Genomic DNA, 13,373 nt, shown 5'->3' with positions numbered 1-13,373 from the left:
AACAGACATAAGCAGGGGGCTAACCTATTGGGCAAGCTCTGGCTAGTATAGAACACTGGTCAACTCCGTACAATCAGCATCTAACCCAGGAAAAAGTTTGTTAGCAACCCCAGAAAGGCTTTTCAAACTCACCCAGCACTCTTGTTAGCCCCGTGACTCTACATGCCAAATGACACTTGCCTCATTCTCAAAAGACAGCATAATTTTTAATTGCTATCCTTGGTGCACTTAAAGCCATGTCAGCAGTCATCCCATGCCATTCCATTGCCTTATGCTTCACACCACCTGGGGCTGGCACAAATCCCTTCAGCTGGCAAGGCACTGTGACTTTATTTTCCTTTGCAGCTGATTTGTGAAGGGTACAATGATTTATATTGTATCCTTGAAATGCTCAAGTGGCAACATGTCATGCGACCATCCAGGGATTGGAACTTGAGGTTCTGAGCTTGCCTGTAGTCTCAGGGGGTGAGAGAAAGACCATACTGACGAACAAGGGTGGGAGTTGGAGAAAGAAGACCTAATCAAGCTCCAGTTAATTAATACCAGGGGGAAAATAGCACTGAAGTCAAGAGGGAGCAATGACCATCTCTCCTTGGCCAGAAAGGTTTTGAATAAGGGATAAAAAGGAGTAGGGATGAGGAAGAGATTTAAATGAAGGCTCCCATAATATTATTTGGAAGCTTTTATGGATCACTTACCCAGGTTTAGACTCCATAGCACTCAGCATCAGGTGGGGAGATGTCCCGAGTGTTGAGTTCTGTCAACTGGAGTTAAAAACAAACAAGAAGCCATTAGTTGATTTTAAAAATGCAACAACAAACAAGCATTAACAGGATTTAAAACAAACAAGGTAAGTTCAATTACATCCCTAGCTACAGTGAATAGTTTGATCTATATGTATCTGACAGGGGGAAAGACATGGGGAGGGCAGTTCTTCCTCCATGGTTAGTGAAGCTTGAGGGGAGTCAGCAGGGTCTCGCAGACAAGGAAGGGAAGAAAAGAAAAGGTGGCTGAATGATTTCAGGAGCTGAGCAGCATGACAGAGCAGGTGGAGAGCTGCTGCTACCCCTGCTAAATCAGGGAGGGGGTTAATAAAAAATCAATTTGCAATCTTCTGTAATTAGTTTGAAGAGACCATCCTTGCCACCTGCTTGTATTGATTGTGACAATACAGGTTAGCCACTGGAAAGCTGCCACCACCCGTTTACAAGTGCATTTCTTTTTTAATTTGGAGGGTAGTCTGCTGCTTTTGGAGCTTGAAAGAGGAGGTCTGAACTCTTCCTGTAGCACCTGCTCATTCCAAGAGTGGATCTTAGCTCACAAGTTGCTCACTAACTTGTTATATTGTGACCAAATCTTGCTCTATTAGCCAAAATCTGAAAACAGCCCATTTAAGTCAATAGACAGAGGGCTAGATCCTCAGCTAATGTAAGCCAACGTAGTAATACTGCAGCCAATGGAGCTACACCAGTTCACACCAGCTAGGAATGTGATCTTAGAATCATAGAACACTAGAACTGGACAGGACCTTAAGAGGTCATTGAATCCAGTCCCCCACCCTCATGGCAGGACCCATCTAGACCATACAATCAGTAGAGTGGTTCCATGGGTGTACATGAGCAGAATGTTGCCTTCCGTCTCACTGTGTGTGCTTGTCCCTGCTTCCTCCTATCTTTTCTCCAAACTCATCCCTGGCTTCCAAAACTTTGATGGGAACACCGAGACCATCCCTCTGTAAAATGAAGCAGGAAAATATTTCTTACTCGCTATTATTTTTAGTAAAATGTATTTCATTTGCAATCCCATTAATCTATTTTATATTCTTCTTTAAGCAGTTTCTGGGTGTTTGAGAGCCAGGAAATGTTTTTTGTATGTACAATCTGATCAAAAACAATTAATGAATAGAAAAAGGCAAGTTGGAAATGAAGAAAAGTTCATTTGTGGGCAGATGGACTGTAATTTGGAGAAGTTTGGTGGGCTGACATGCACATTTGAGTCTCAGTGTGATATGTTAGTCATTCACTAGCTAGGAGAAAAGGCTTAATTTTGCTTTATAAGGATATCTACTGCTTAGCTAATGGTAGCTGGGGTCTCAAGAACTCCCACCTAGACTAACTCGGCCAAGAAAACCTCTGTTAAATGGCTATCTAACATCTGATTTTCTTCTCTTTGGATGATATATAAAGGGAATTTAACTCTTTTTGTTAATTTAAACAAAATCCAGTTTTGCAGTTCACATCCCAAGTACTACCAACAAGTCAATATAGGTGATGGATAGGACACAGGAACAGGAAACAAAACAAAAAACCATCTACCAAACAGTTTCCTTCACAATTATGCCACTGAATCAGTGGCTTGCCTTGGGCAAGAGACTTAACCTTCTGAAGCACAGGTTCCCCATGGGATAAAATAGAGATAATGATATATCACTGTCTCTGAAGTACTTTGAGATCCTCAGTGCTAAGTAATATTACTATGTGGTTGGGCCTATACTGAGCTTTTTGAAAGTGAAAACAATGTGCTTTCAGTCCAGCAGAACCACATTTGCGGGTTAGAATTCAGCTCTATTTACAACTGGCCATGACCATGTCATTAGTTTAATTAACAATTCTGCATTAGGTACCTTGAGGATGATTCATTGTCTGATACATTTATCAGTATAGTACAGTGAAAGAAGAGTTGAACTGCTGCTCAGATGCATTGGCAGTGCAAGTTGCATTCTAATAATGTGGTAAATGCTGCCCTCTGCCTCAGGTTGGCAATGGTCACTTATTTAAAGAAAAGGTCCATTTTATATTAAACAAAACAGGGTTTAGAAGGGGAAGTGGGTGTTCAACAGCTGTCAGAACTGACCTTAGAATTTCATTAAAAAGTTTAATTGCTCAAAGTGCATAGGGGTTAAAAACAACATGAGCACAGGTTCAGGGAATAGTCATATTACCTATATATTTTCCAAATATCCATAAAGGAGAGCAAGTACTCACTTTAATACAGCTTTATCTTAAATAGGATGAGTAAAGGAGTTACATCAGCATTGAGGATGCATCTACACTGCAGTGTTTTTCCAGAAAAATTGCTATTTTTCCAGGAAAACAATACTTGCTTCCACACTGTTATTGAGTTCTTTCAACAGAAAGTCGAAAGAACGGAGGGGGTTTTCACATGGCAGTAAACCTCATTCTGCGAGGAAGAAGCCTTTTTTCCGAAAGAGCTTTCTCAGAAAAAGACGTCTGTGGACGCAGAAGAGGGAGCTCTTTTGAAAGAAGAGGCCTCCAGGAAAAAATACAGGTGTCCTGGTGGCCACTCCATCCAGACTAATCACAACTCTATAGTGTCTGTCTCCTGACAGTTCTTAAAGCTGCAGGCACCCGGGAGAAGCCTTGTGGCAGGAAGCTGGCCCTGTGAGCTGCACCTCACCCTGCAGCTCTGACTGCCACCCAAATTTGGAGCTATGGCCCAGGCACAAGCCCCCTGGAAATCCCCTTTGCCCCCACCCGCTCCGGTGCTCCCTGGCCAAGAGGAGGATGAGGAGGATGACCTGCAGAAGGAGGAGGAGATGGCCAGCACCGTCACTGTGACCCTCGTGCTGGTTCCCCAGGGCCTGGACGTTCACAGGCATCCTCTGAGGGCGAGGAGGGAGATCATCAGGTGAGTGCTCTCAGTTTCTCATACACACACGGCAGGGAAAGCGGATGCAGAGGGGATGTGGTACGATCGTCGCTCGGTCTGGACATCATGGTGTACTCCATGCACATGGAAGCACGTGCAGCACCAGTTGTGCCATGCAGCCTCAGGAGGCAGCCCTAGAGTAACCCTAGATTCCTGCTCACAGGCTCAGGGGAGGCCACACACATGTCTAATCCCTGGGGAGGGACATCCTCCCACCACCAGCCACCCCTAGAAGCAGGCTGGGCCCAATGGCACATGCAAGACCCCACACAGACTGAGGAGTGCCACACACAGCTCATGAGCATGCCTGCATGTGTGAAGCCACCCGCTACCGCAGACAGTGCTGCCAGGTGCAGGTGTGTGTGCAGGCCCCATAGAAGGCTATAGAAAGCTAGGCTGCTCCAGGCCCCTCTCTTGGTCACGAGATCCCAGTGTGGATGGATACTGCCCTTGCCTGTTTGCCTGTGGAACAGGTCCACGTGCCACTCCCAGCACTGAGCCTCCATCCTGCCTCCCACAGTTACTTTTATTATACAAAAAATACAAAGTTTTTGTTGTTTAACTCAAAACTGGTATGTGTATTGAGAGTACAGGGAAGGTGGGAAGGGAGGGGTTGAGGTGGGAAAGGCATGGAGGGAAAAAGCACAGGCCCCTGGTGGGGAGGCCTTGGGGAAGTTACTGGGATCCTTGAGAGAAAACTCTCTCAGGGCCTCCTGAATGCACATCCCCACCTGATGGGCTTGGCAGATTGCAGCTGCTCGAAGGTCCTTCATTCCCGGCTGGCCTCTGCCTCTCACTCTGGTAAGCAAGGCCTCCCTCTTCCTCTCTACAATGTTGTGGAGAACACAACAGGCCAATACCACCTTGGGGATGTTGTGCTCCCCCACATCAAAGAGTCAGGAGGCACCTGAACCATGCCTTCAGGTGCCCAAAGGTGCAGTCCATCTTCATTCGGGCCTGGCTAAAGTTGGCTTTGAATTGTTCCCTGCTGGGGTCCAAGTGGCCGATGTAGGGCTTCGTGAGCCATGGCATTAGGGGGTAGGTCACATCCCCAATGATGCACAGTGGTATCTGCACATCCCCCACATGAAATCATGCCGTGGGAAGAATGTCAGCCTCTAGCTTCTGGTAGAGGCTGGAGTTTCTGAAAATGCGGGCGTCGTGGGCCCTGCTCAGCCACCCGACGAAAATGTCCGTGAACTATCCACAGTAGTAGCCTGCAGCACTATTGAGAAATAGCCTTTCCTGTTGATATATTGGGCAGCTGGATGATGTGGTGCGCGGACTGGGATGTAGGTTCCATTTATGGCTCTCCCACAGTTGGGGAACCCTACAGCGGTAAATTCTGTGATGATCAGATACAGGTCTCTCAGGCGCATGATGCTGCGCAGCAGGACGAAGTTGATGGCCCTCACAACCTGTGGAAGGAGACAAAGAAATATACAAAACAGAGAATCAGAGGGAGGGCCTGAGCCCTTGGGAGGTGCCCGCCTCTCCTCCACTCCCCCCCCCCCCCCCAAACATCCCAAGAGCCACCCCCTATGAGGCTGCTCCTCCAGCAGGACTATATGAGGACGGGATGTCACAACTCCCCGGGGATGGGACTTCCCACCCCCACCCCCACTCCCACCCCAACCCCTGCGCACCCCTCCCCTTTCCCTAGAGTTCCCCTTTCCAGGACTCCATTCCTTCTGCAGGGACTGCAGCCTGAGAGTTCCTTACCTCTATGAGGAGGGCCCCGATGGTGGACTTCCCCAAGCCGAACTGGTTGCCCACCGACTGGTAGCTGTCTGGGGGGCCTTCCATATGGTGATGGCAACCTGCTTCTCCAGAGGGATGGTGGGCTGCAGGTGGGTGTCTCATCGTCAGAGGGCGGGGGCGAGCCAGGCACATAGCTCCATAAAGGTGGCCTTCTGGCATGCAGAAGTTTTGGAGCCAGTGCTGGTCATCCCACTGTTCCATCACCAGCCGGTCCCACCAGTCGGAACTGGTTTCCAGCCTTCAGAATAGTTGCAAAGGAATTGCTCCCTCATTCAGGCAGAGGGACTCACCAATGAGCTCGGAGTCGAGCGGGGACAGGACCATCAAAACGTTCTGCACAAATTACTGAAGAAACTGCAGCACGTGGCAGTGTGGGACCATTGAATACCCAGGGGCAGCTCCGGCTCCATGGCAAGAAGTATGCTGTGGCATCCAAAAGATGGACAACCAGAGCACGCACTGCTAAAGCTTTGCTGTCCCTCAGAAAGGTAAGCAAGCAAACAGCAGAAACTGAGAAACAGCTGTGCAGGGGGTCCCTTTAAGCACGCGTCTAAGATAGCCTTTGGCAATAGCACCCAGAAGCAACTGCTGGCCTAATGCCCTGCCTGAACTGGTTCCTGGTGGTCTTATATGTGAGATAGCATCCACATTGATTGGATGCTATCTTTTGAAAAAGCAGATTGCTTTTTCATTGCACTTTTGCTGTGTAGACGCTCACTTTCAAAATAAGTTTTTCTGGAAGATGTCTTCTGGAAAAACTTCTTCCGAAAGAAGCTTGCAGTCTAGTTGTAGCCTACGTTAAACATTGTATAGTATTTTCTTTTGATTAATCAATAAGTTACAATGTGACAATTATAAACACTGAAAAATAAAACTAGTTCATAGCATCTCTGCTCTGAGAGCTTCTACTGAGTATGTACATCTGTGGCTTACACACAGCACTTTGCCAGACTGGTAAAGATTTAAGCTGTAATTATTCTTCTCGGAAAATCACTGTAACTTTTTAAAAGATTATTAGGTGATCAGCCAGAGAGTCTCTATGCGAAGAAAGACAATAATGATTTCTTGTCCTCATGCTCCTGCAAATTTTGGCATGCTTTTCTTGTAAAATTAGGGCCTAATTTTACATTGTAGTGCACCCATGTGTGGTCATTATACTCATTTTGCATGAGTATTAAAGTGTTATGCTATGGTAATATTTCAAACCCACTTTATACAGGTGTGAAGGACTATAAATAGTTAAGGCAATTGAAAATTCAGCCCTGTGACTTTCAGTCATAAAGCCCATCTTCTTAAAAAAAGATGCTGGAAGAGAGACTTAATGCCTTGCATTTGAAAAGCATGAACACAATGTCCTGACTACAAGGACAGTGGTTCTTGCCTGACTATTTCCTATGTAGGTAAAAGGGCAGTAGCCTTTTTCTTTAATTAAAGAGAACACTTCAACTGACGTTAGAAGAAAGTTCAGATCAGATTTGAGGATGACCATCTCAGAGTCAAATTGCAAATGGGAAAGAATAATTGATAGGGTTTTTAGTTCACTGATCCTGTGCTCTGACATAAGATTAATTAAAAAGCTCTAACAGCTGAAAAGAACATAGAAGCACAACTGAAATTTTCAAAGGAAGAATTTTTAGAGGCTTGTGAATTCAATATTCAGGTTCAAAGGACCGACTGGGATGTGGTCAGCAGAAATCTGAAGCTAAATATCCAGTGCAACCTTATCATGTGCTTCTAACCATACCTAAATCTGCAATTGGCACTCAGAAAATGAACACTCAACTTCCTTCAAAGTTGAGGCAAACTGAAAATCTTTTAGGGCTAAGCTTCTGTCTCTATGCAAAGACTCACTAATCTTACACTAATTTCATAATACTGTAGGTAAAAGGAGGTAGAAGAGTGTTAAACATGTCTTATTGTAAAATACCTCAAATTAATTCTTAATATCCCTCTTTATTCAAAGAAAAAAAATCTATTCAACACCAGACAATAGGCTGCAATAGGCCTTGAATTGCCTGGAAACAAAGGAGGTAGAAATAACCATCACTGTGCAGAGTAGAGACCTCAATCTGGGTCCACCCGAGCCTTCTGCACAGAGCTTCTGGGAGCTGTGAGGCTGTCAGCCATTTAAGGGCTATGCCGTTATATATTAACGTGGTTTCTGAGGAGGTGAGGGAGCATCTGCCTAGAGGTGGCCATGCATTTAGAGCTGATTACAGGATAACAATTCCATTCTGTTTCCCAGCAACTTTTTGAGGATTCTAAATATTGTTTTTTTTGTTGTTGTTTTTTTTGTACATTGGAATGAAAATAAAACCTTTTAAACATTTTTGCACAAAAAGAATTACATCAAAATGTCTTTTTATGGACTGAAACAGAAAAGGTGACCATAGCCCGCTGGTTAGGACGGTGGGAGATCCAGGTCCAAGTCTTTGTTCTACTTGATCAGTGTTTAGAAACTTTGCTCAAAAAGAGGCAGTGTAGAGACTGAAACTTGAATGCCCCGAATCCTAGGCCAGTGCCCTATTCACCAGACAATAGTGTGAGAGCGTCTCTCAAAATGGATACAGCTGAGTTACATGAAGTGTTTTGATTTTGACAAAACAGTTTGTTCTAACTTGGTCTACATGTAATGCTTATGTCACTGTCTTCCCTTTGCAAGGGCAGTCACAGGTATATGTGGCAATGAATGGAGTGGGAGGGAAAAGACACATCTGCCAGCTGTTTATGTACAGGAACTGATTTTGTGTTCTACCCTTACCACTCCCATAATTACACAGGTGTTTACAGCAGCTCTATGGATGCCCCAGCTGGTGAGAAAGGTCAGAGGTATGCAAAGTGCTGCTCTCTGAACCCTGCACTCCAGAGGCATGTACACTTCTATTACTAGAACAGGTCACCTTGACTCCATTTACACCACATACTGAGCTTCTTTAGACTTATAAGCTATTGGAAAAACTGGGTCTAAGACTGCACCTCTTGTTGTGTTGATTAACTATTGCTTTACCTTGCTTTATATACTAAATTTGTAGAAAGGTTAGTGGGAAGAGGAGTTGTAAGAGAGTCATCACTTTTCCACCACCACTACCTTCGGTCCCCGTCTGAAACTGAAAATCCATTGCACAGCACTAAGGCCGTGTCCAGACTCAGGGGTTTTTTCGGGAAAAGTAGCCTTTTCCCGAAAAAACTTCCCCTGCGTCCAGACTCAAGCCGCGTTCTTTCGAAATTATTTCGAAAGAACGCGGCTTTTCTTTCGATGGCGGTAAACCTCGTTTCACGAGGAAGAACGCCTTCTTTCGAAAGTTCCTCTTTCGAAAGAAGGCGTTCTACAATGTAAAGAGGCCGTCTTCGAAAGAGAGCATCCAGACTCGCTGGGTGCTCTCTTTCGAAAAAGCGGATTTCCTCTATCGAAAGATCCGCCTGCAGTCTAGACGCGATCTTTCGAAAGAGGCTCTTTCGAAAGATGCTTTCGAAAGAGCCTCTTTCGAAAGAAGCCTGCAGTCTAGACATAGCCTAAGTGTACAACAAAATCTGTGAACCTTGCAATTGATTTAAAAGAAACAAACAAAACTTTCTAGTATGTACTTCTATTTCCTTTAATAAGAGACTAACTAGCTCAGCAAACATTCTAAACATTCCTAAGTGTAAATTAACCCACCCATCCTAATCTGCCTGCAGGAAGTGAAGTAAAAATAAATTTAAAAAAAGAGTCTGTACCTCCCCCACTTCCTGATTATGGCTATGCCTACACTACCACTTATGTTGCTCAGCGGTATGAATAAGCCACCACCCACCCTGAGCAGTATGGACCCAAATGCCAATGTTAACAACAGCACTATGTAGGCAGGAGGTTCTCCTGCCATTATAGATACACGGCTCATTGGAGGAGGAAAAAGTAAATAGACCAGAGAACTCTCTTCCGTTGCCTTACAGTGGCTACATTACCAGTGCAGCTGCAAACATCCTTCTTACCTTCAGTGATTCTTTTGATGGAGGCCCTCACAGCCTTTTTTGCTCACAATACAAGCAAACTGATTGGACATTAGAATTTTCTGATGGCCACTTGTCCTGCTTGATGTAGACTGGAAAAGAACTGTATTTCAATCTAACAGACATCACTTAGCATTATGGTTGATCTGGGGAAGATGGGATACTGGTGAAAAAGTTTCAATAAAGATATTCACTATCTGAACACAAAGTCATTCACTCACTGGGAAAGGGAAAACCCTCAAAACAAACAGTGCTTTTAGCACGAGTCTTGAATGCTTGAAGTTTTTTTTGCAATCAGTAACTTTCTTATTATCCTGGTAATGAGTCTATAATTGAATATCAGAAAATCTACATTGGCTAGTTATTGTTTCATGGGCCAGAAGGGGTAAGGATAAATGCATTTCCACTTGGTTTTGTCTTCGTGTTTGAACATTTTCCTCCCCATGTGTATTAGTGACCAGACTGTTATTAACTGGCTTTTTCCATTTGTTCATTAGAAAGTCTTTCTAAGCAATTTTCTAACAATAGTTTAAAAATAATATTCCCAAATGTAAATAATAGCAAACTAGTTTGAAAGGAACTGAAAACCTGGCATCTATTAATGGCTGTAACTAAAGAGTGCAATTACTAGTACGTTTTGTATCTTAAACCTGTTTCTAATCTCATAAAATCCTCAAATCTGATGCATAAAACCAGAACTCTTTCATCGCAATGGCTGGGTACCATACTATCTGATATGAGCTGTAGTTGTTAAAGTGGTGAACTGGATATTTTACCTTTGAGAGATCCAACATTCCAGAAAGAGAACCCCTTAGATGAATTCTCCATTAATTTTTTGAGACACCGCTCCATATGTGGGTGTTTGTTCAGATTCTTAACAGAGGGTAGGGGACATTTTGTAGAATACCAAAGTGTCTAATGGCAGACATTTTTATATCTTAGGTTTTGGTATCAAATTTAAAGAACTCAACCCTCAGGCAAGGTCCAAAGGTTTATTTTGAATGGGAACAAGATCTTTGAAAAGCTCTCTCCTGCACCCCATCGAAATGAGAGCAATGAAATTAAAATGATCAGCTGAAGTGAAAGAAGGAAAAGTTAAGCTAATTGTGTAAATTTAACATGCGGCTAAGTATGTGCCAATGTCTGGGCAAGAGAGTGAGATAATAGACAGCATGCTAATGAAGTCATAGCAATTGGACTCATAAAGCCACAGATGAGAAAGAGGGAGGAATGAAGAGTCTCATTCCTTTCTTTGCTGGAACCAAGGACAAACACTTCTCAGGAAATGTTAAATTCTCGCTGATAGCTAGCTGGGCTGAGAGAGAGGAGGAGTGTGGTTATAATAAGTATAGTATAAGGCTATGTAATATTCACCATAACTATGGTCATCCTTATGCCACATTGACATAACATTGATTTAATGGTGCGAGATCAGAATCAGATCTACATTTGGAGCCTACCTACCTATGCTTTTCATAGTGTTTTTGTGTAGCTGTGTCTATATTCTTTTGAACAGCTATTCCGTTTATGATTCTCTGTATTTTTGTGCCTTGAGCCAAATGGGCTTTGCTTTCACTTAAGACACTTGGCATTGCTTGCGTGGACTACCAAGGGATCAGTTGCTGCTGGCTGTCTTGGAGAGATGTAAACTGCCCTGTGATCTTGAGAGATAAAAGAATGAGGTGGTAGGCACATGAGCACCTAGGCAGCAGAAAGGGATTATGAAGATGTCTGTGAGGAAGGGGACTAAAGTTAGTGCAGCCACAGGGAGTTTGATCCAAAGCCCGCTGGAGTCACATAGTTTAATTCAACAGACTCTGGACTACACTCAGAGAGAGCTAAGGGATCTGAGGGCTCCAAGGCTTGGATATGCTCATCTATTCTGTAAAACTCCCAGGAAGATTTTCTGTATCAGGCTCCAAATCTTTTTACTACAGGTCTCTAAGGGCTTGATCCTGAATGACCTCAAATCCCATTGACTTTAAGGGCCATAATTTCTGCAGCCATCTTAAAACTGATATAGCCGTGCCAATCACCTGGTTTGTCTGAGCTGTGTCAGTGCAGGACTGGGGAAGATAAAGAGAGGAAAAAGTGGCTTAAGACACAGTTCAGCTTCACCATACTAGGAACAGAATACAGACTGATTCCATCAATATGCAAGTCAGAGCAGCCTGAAGTCTGGTCTACCCTTTCAGCTCATAGGGTCAGCCGGATGCACTAGAGTTCCTGATTATGTTTCTTTTCCCTATCTATATCCCTGTGCCTGAGGTCTGGAGGATGAGTGGCAGAGGAGTCACTACTTTGGCTCTATACCAGCTGAGAATGAATTCTCAGGTAGCTAGTTAAGCTTGTTTTTTTTTGTCTTGAACCACTGATGGAGATAACTTGATAGTCCAAAATAGATTGTTTCAGTTTCATCACTAACTTGTGAGAAGCTGTTGAATTCTTTTAGTTCCTAAGCTTGCCTGGAATATTCTCAGATGGCAAATTGTTAGAAAAAGAAGCTAGCACTTTTTTTCTCCCATAGGGACTGATCATATTGTAGCTCTATGCTTGGGAAAGTCTTATCTATAGATTACCTGGAATTCCCCCCTGATGAATAAGTCTGTTTCCCCTCCTGCATTTTTTTTTTTTTTTTGGTAAAAGAAAAAAAAATCCTGAGAAACTGTTTGTAGCATGAACAGAGAATAAATCAACAACAACAGAAAACCAACAAACTGATTGTTTCTCTCTGCTTCTGCAAAAAAACATAAAGGCTCAATTGTCCTCTTAGGACTCCTTGGGAAGTCTTAACAAAAGTCTCTAACAAGAAACTAAATGAAAGACTAGGGATTTAGCAGTGAGGCCGATCTATCATAGACAAATCAGATGAAACATTCTTTCCCATGATTGTGTCTATAATAGGGCCAGACTCTGATCTCCTCATGTTGAATAGTACTTCACTTCCTGAACGGCACCACCAAAGTCATGGGGATAACTTTTGAAGTAAGATCTGGTTGACACTTCTCGAAAGACATCAGAATCTGATCCCTTGGGATTAAAAATCCTGACATTTAATTGAAAATATAACTTTAACATTAAAAATAAACATGAGTTGCATAGGAAAAAGGATTGTGTACAATTTGCTTCTTTTGGTATCTGGAGAGCTTGAACATTTCTTCTTCTTTTCTTTTGTGTTTAAATTTTGTATGTGAATTTTTACACTAGAAATTCATGTTTTGTCTATGCTGGAAGACTCAACAGATGATTGGAGATATAATAGGTTTTATGATATCACACATCAAATTAGCTGGGGCCAGGTCTACATTATATGCTTTTGCCCAGAAGTGTTAAGAGATATCATCCCCCCCTTGAAATAATTGGGCAGCAAAAGCCCCTACTGTAGATGCAGTTATATTGGCAAAACTGTTTCTCTGGAGTGCTGGTATAGTGTGACTGCAGGGGTGTGGATGTGTATTTTAAATAAGCTATTCTAGAGAAAACATAGTTTTGGTGGTATAAACTGTATACACAGTAAGAATGGTATAGCTATACTGGAAAATGTTCCTGGCCTGAAAGAGGAAATGGTTTTTTTTCCAGGTTCTTTACAAATTAATTCCTCTGCAGAATTAGTGCTGCCTATAAGTCCCCAGTGGCGTAGCAAAGGTGTTATGCGCCCGGAGGGGCAAAGGCAAAACTGCACTGAATTGCACAGTGGGGGCTGCAGTGGCTTCTGAGCCAGGGGCATTGGACTCCCAGGCAGGCCTTTGAAGTACCTGCTTCCGCCACCCAATACTGCCGCAGCGGCTTGTCTGCATGGAGCAAGTGGCCCAGCAGCTAATTGGCGCCCCCTAGCATGGCGCCCGGGGGCAACTGCCCTCCCCGCTCCTCTCACTATGTCACCGTAAGGGTATGTCTACACTACCACCCTAGTTCGAACTAGGGTGGTTAATGTAGGCAACCGAAGTTGCAAA

General features: G+C 43.7%; 1 protein-coding gene across 2 annotated transcripts in view; it reads right to left on the bottom strand.

Moving 5' to 3' along the window:
- ADGRL2 (adhesion G protein-coupled receptor L2) overlaps positions 1 to 13,373 on the bottom strand; it is a 532,296-nt gene that overhangs the window by 428,988 nt on the left and 89,935 nt on the right. For both annotated transcript variants that reach the window (XM_075936335.1, XM_075936334.1), the window contains one exon: positions 699 to 764. The gene's annotated coding sequence lies outside the window, so the exon portion shown is untranslated. The remainder of the gene's footprint in view (positions 1 to 698; positions 765 to 13,373) is intronic.

Source organism: Pelodiscus sinensis, chromosome 9 (assembly GCF_049634645.1).
Source record: "Pelodiscus sinensis isolate JC-2024 chromosome 9, ASM4963464v1, whole genome shotgun sequence".
Taxonomy (NCBI): domain Eukaryota; kingdom Metazoa; phylum Chordata; order Testudines; family Trionychidae; genus Pelodiscus; species Pelodiscus sinensis.
Note: the sequence above shows the minus strand (reverse complement) of the source record. Positions and strands in the feature narration are given on the sequence as shown.